This window comes from Phalaenopsis equestris, unplaced genomic scaffold (genome assembly GCF_001263595.1).
Source record: "Phalaenopsis equestris unplaced genomic scaffold, ASM126359v1 Scaffold001230, whole genome shotgun sequence".
Taxonomy (NCBI): Eukaryota; Viridiplantae; Streptophyta; class Magnoliopsida; order Asparagales; family Orchidaceae; genus Phalaenopsis; species Phalaenopsis equestris.
In genome coordinates this window covers 113,372-119,311 of record NW_018165669.1, presented here as the reverse complement: position 1 = coordinate 119,311, position 5,940 = coordinate 113,372, and positions in this window count along the sequence as shown.

Sequence of the window (5,940 nt, the reverse complement as noted above, 5' to 3'; positions counted from 1 at the left end):
TCATTCCTTTACATTATCCAATTCATTACATAAGAATAGTAGTTTTTAATATCTCAAAATTCTCCAAACCAATTCATCCAAAGAGGGTTATCTTTAGAATTAATATTTGCATTTAGTTATAGTTACTATCTTTACATTTAACACTTGCATTTAGGAGTAGTTGCTAGATAAAACATCATTTTAATCAACATTCCAAACTAAGGACTAATTGTAGTAGATTAGAATTTGACTAAGGACCTCTTACCTCGCTTCCCCATGGGATGGATAAACGGGACTCCACTAGAGCCCTGTATTACTTGAGCAATACGTATACTTGCGTTTGAAATTGTGACTTTACAGAAGCATTATAAATATATAAATTTGGGTTCATAAATTCTTGCATATTAAAAGTTGTATCAAGTTTTTGGCACTGTTGTCGGGGATTTAAATCTTCTAGCAGCGGTACCAAATCCTTGTATTTTTAAGCATATATAAAGTCGCTGTCAATATACATAATCATTTTTTTAAAATCAAAATCAAATTTATTTGTAGTACAATTGAGAACAAATAAACTTCAAGTTTTAGAAAACTTTTCATTCCCCCCCCAAACTTAAATTTTTAATAAGATAAAACATTTTAGCATCATATATATAAAGAAAGGAATGAAAACTAAAAATAACATGCTTACAGTATTTTTTTTACATCCTAAATATTCAAGTGCAAAAATTAAAAATAGGAGTAAAATTTAATTGATCAAATTTTAATTTAACTTTAACATATGGAGATTCATTAGACTTCTATATAGTGGAGAATAACATAAAAACAAACAGACACACTAACAAACATTCATAACTGCAACATAAAGAAAATACCTTGAGAATTTTAAACACGAAACTTTTAAGTGAAAGTTAGTAATATTCTAAACCTTCCTAAGATCAGGATTAAGTTCATTACAAATTAACTAAATACACTAGACAACACAGTTATCACAATTACTATCACAAAACAAAATATAACTACTCACAATAACATAAATACATCACAACAGTGTTTAACAAAACTAAACACAAACAAAAGTAGCGGTCTCAACAAGTACAACACAAAGAAAAACAACAGTACAGTATAACTATACCACAAAAAGTTCACAACAATAAATAAAAAAAATTAAACTACAGTACACATTCTAATCTTCCCCCTCCTCATCATCATCACTATCATCACTATGCCAAAAAGTAGTAGGTTCATATGATGGATATTTTTGATATGAAGGGAAAACTACACTTTGGTCACATCTCATGAGGTTTTCCAAAGACGAGTGGAATTTCTCCTCATAATCACTATATCTTCTCATATATCCATTCTTATGATCTACAAAATTCTCTAAATTTAATACCTTGTCTGCAGTATATTTAATATTATCTAACATTCTTTGCAATAAATGTGACTGTTAATCAGAACCAAAAGTCTGACCATGTGATGTTGATGCACGTGAGGTAGAAGTACGAGAAGTAGAGGCACCTGAACTGCTAGAAAATCTAACTCTCCAGCCAAATATCGAGTGATGTGAATAAGACTTCACATTAACACTTGTAATGGGCTTTAGATGCTGCAGTATCTCTTCCCAGCTATCAAATCTAACACCTGCCTGCTCACATAATGAAAAGATTAAAGATGCGAATCTCAAACCTGCAGTAGTAACAACAACAACAAAACTGATGATAGTATCATAAATCAGAGCTCCAATGTCAATGAGTTTGAACTACTGAATGCAATATTTCAAGATAGCTTTATCTCGAGTAACTTCGCTGAGGTGGTTGGTTGGTAGCAGATGAGCAGAAATAAAGTAGTACCATGCCTTTGATGTGGCATTTAACTTTGATGCGGGGAAGTTGACTCTTCTTTCATTAGCGATCTTCTACAAGCCTCTTCCACCGGTCAATGATGATATAATCTCATCCAACTCCTCCTCAGTCGGAATATAATTTGAATAAAAACATAACGTACTAGGGGGAAACTGGTAGAACATATTTATTGCCTAAGGGGAGAAAGACATTAGTTTTCCTCGAACCATGACCCAATCTTCTTTAGCTTCAGGGAGATTGACATAGAACTCCCGAACAACATAAATCACAACCACAATAGAGAAACGGTAAAAATATTCCCACTGTCGGCGAACAATAAAGTCTTATACTGCTCACCTAGACTCTTAAAACATCTCTCAAGAATCAGTTTCCTTGACTGCAGTGCATTGCTATATATGTCCTAAGCTCTTGAGCTAACAAACTTGCTCGAATCAAAATGGGCCTTCCCTTTACTCCTCTTCATTCATGGGGCTAATTCTAAAAATCATATAAAATTCAAAATAATTTCCAAATTCAACTTTAAATCACTAAACTTAACCTCTAAAAGCTTAAACTAACATTTCTACTTATTTTCCATAGATTTTTCTCAAATTTTCACCATGAATAATGATTTTTGGTAAATCCATAATGTGCTCAAAACACATGGTGAACATAAGAAAATTTTACATAGAAGTGAAGCTCTTACCTCAAGAAGATCAAATCTAGAAAATTTGGCTTGAAACCACCAAGAAATCGTACTTTAGAGGATGCTCTAGCTCTCAATATCACAAAAATCGAAGGTAGGAGATGAAGTCGAGGTGAAAATGGAGGTTTTCGGCTCAAAATTTCACTTTAAACCATTCACAAGCCGGTTTACGAGAACTGACACTTAAGCGCGACTAGTTCGGCGCTTAGGCACCCACCTCTCGGGTTAGCCAACACTTAAGTGCAGGATCTTGGCGCTTAAGCGCCAGTGCACAAATTTTGATATTTTTGATTTTTAGTGAAATGCACTTCTAGTCTATGTCAACTACTTCTAAATGGTCTTATAAATCTTGAATAACTATTTTCTTCCCCATCAACTCTCCTCTTTCTCAAATTTCACCAATATTAGATAATTCAATTCAACACAAAATAACACAAAATTTCACACAAACAAACACTTATATTAATTCACAAACAAATAAAAATATTTGCGATACATAATTTATAAATCCAAAGAATCTTGGATAAGAAAATTCCTAAACACAAACACTAAACAAACTTAACATTAAAAACACATAAAATAAACTTAACACTTAACACAAAAAAAAACACTAAACAAAGAACTTATTTCCACTTTCCTTCTCGTGGAACGAATCCTGGTCTTTCATTAGTTTCTTCTTGGGCATTTAGAATATAGATCTGATAGAACGGATGGTGGTGAAGAACTCGGGTTGAGTCTTCTTCAATCCATTTGTTTTTTAAATACATAGTCTTATCCGCTTCTTCAACAAAATTGGTGGATAAATTTCATCTTAAGTTGCCATCCAATATGCCGCTTCTTCAACAAAATTTGTGGATAAATTTCATCTTAAGTTGCCATCCAATATGCTCCAAATGTACGTTGACTTCCATCACTTTCACTTCAATTGAAGCCATGTCAGCCTTAATTTTTGTGATTTTCTCAGCTATTCTTTCTACACTAATGGCTAGGAAGCTGTTGTATAACTCTAGCACACTTTGACTAATGAACTTCTTCTTCATAGCTTCCTCCTTCTTCATATCAATCTCCCAAAATGACATCTTTCTGAGATCTCTCACCCTTCACTTAGAATTTAGGGCTAAAATTGAAGTGGGGTGAGAATTCTCTTTATTCCCATCTGATTATAAGCTTTAGATCAAGACTAAAACCACTAAACACGTTCTTATACCACTAACCCACATTAAAACCCACTAAACCACATTTAAAACTTCTAGAAACATAATTTAGTACATTTAGCAAACTGCCGCGCTTTAGCGTTGAATGTTGGCACTTAAGTGCCGGTGCTTAATTTAGCACAGGTCAACTTAACATCCAAATACTCATTCTAACTTGTCTAAGTCATCTTTTAAGGTCTTAGAATCATTACTAAATCATTATATATCTAAAATACTACACAAATTCTCTAAATCAAACACAATAACATACCATTCAAAACAGAGACACACAAATAACTATGGGTTGCCTCCCACAAAGCGCTTGGTTTAACGTCGTCAGACGTGACTAGTACTTATTCTGTTTGAATAAAAAACATAAGATCATTTAATTTAAGTTGATACCCTAAAAATTAGGGTTTCAGCTTGTGACCATTCAATTTAAATATTTTCTCAGTTTTAGGATCTTTGATATCCACAGCTCCATAGGGATAAACTTTCATCACAACAAATGGGCCCATCCACCCATCCACCTGGACTTAAGTTTTCCTGGAAATAAATTAACCTTGCATTGTATAGCGAAACTTGTTGCCCTGGCTCAAGATTTTTAGTAAGAATCGTCCGATCATTCCACATCTACATCTTTTCTTTATAAATCTTAGCACTCTCATATGATTCATTCCTTATCTCTTCAAGCTCATTTAATTGTAATAGTCTTTTCTTACAAGCATCCTTTAAATTATAATTAAATTCTTTAATAGCTCAATATGATTTATGCTTTAGTTTAATTGGTAAATGAAAAGTTTCCAAAATATTAGCTTGTATGGGGACATTCTTATAGAAATTTTATATGCAGTTCTATAAGCCCACAAAGCATAGTCAAGTTTGACAGACCTATCCATTTTTGTTTGATTCACAGATTTTTTCCATATTCTTTTAATTTCATGATTGGATAATTCAGCCAAACCACTTGTCTGAGGATGATAAGTAATAGCAATTCAATGGTTGATATGATATTTCTTTAATAATTTCTCTATTATTGCATTCCTGAAAGAAATGACTTCCCCCGTCAATTATGATCACTCTCAACATCTCAAATCTATAAAATATATTCGTTCTTAAAAATTTTCCAACACTTTGAGCATCACATCAAGGTAAAGCTACAACTTTAATCCATTTGGATACATAGTCCACTGCTAATAGTATATATAAATTTTTGAAAGATGATATAAATTGTGCCATGAAATCTTATCCCCAAACATCAAATATTTAAACTTCCAACTTATAGTTGAGGGGCATCTCATTGGGCATCTCATTTCCATCTCATTTCTTCTAGAAATATTGCCTACTCGTTGACATCTATCACAAGTTTTGATATAAGCATTAACATCCCTAAGGATTGTAAGCAAATAAAATCTAGATTGTAAAATTTTGTATGCTCTTTTATCAATACCAAAATGTCCCCCAAAATCAGAATTATGATATTTTTGGATAATTTCATAAGTTTCTTGTAAAGGCACATATCTTCGAATAATTAGATCCTTTTCTTATTTATATCTTTTCTTATTTATATAAAAAATATGTCATTCGAAAAATAAGTCTTAGCTTCAGATAAAAATTTTCTCTTCTGTTGGTATGTCATTCCATAAGGTATAATATCACTAATAATAAAGTTACAATGTTGACATACTATGGAACACACCACTCATTAATGCTGAACAATTCTTCATCTGAAAAATGTTCATTAATTTCTTTTTCAAAACAGAGTAATTTTTCTAATTCAAGCATGGACAATGGACAGATGATCAACATCTCAGCTCACTTCCAATCTATTATCTTAAAGTCAAATTCTTGCAAAAGAAGAATCCAGCAAAAGAAAAATTCTTGCAAAAGAAGAATCCATATTATTAGTCTTGGTTTTGCATCATTATTTTTCATTAAATATTTAATAACAAAATGATCAGTTTGCACAACACATTTAGTTCCAATTAAGTATGATCTGAATTTATCAAAAGCATATACTACTGCTAATAACTCTTTCTCAGTTGTGACATAATTAATTTGAGCTTTATTAAGAGTTCTACTAGCATGGTAGATTACTTTGAAAATCTTATTAAGCTTTTATCCTAAAACAACTCAAATAGCATAATAACTCGCATCACACATTAATTCAAAAGGTTTTTCCAAATCTGGTGAAACAATAATTAATGTAGTAACTAATTTT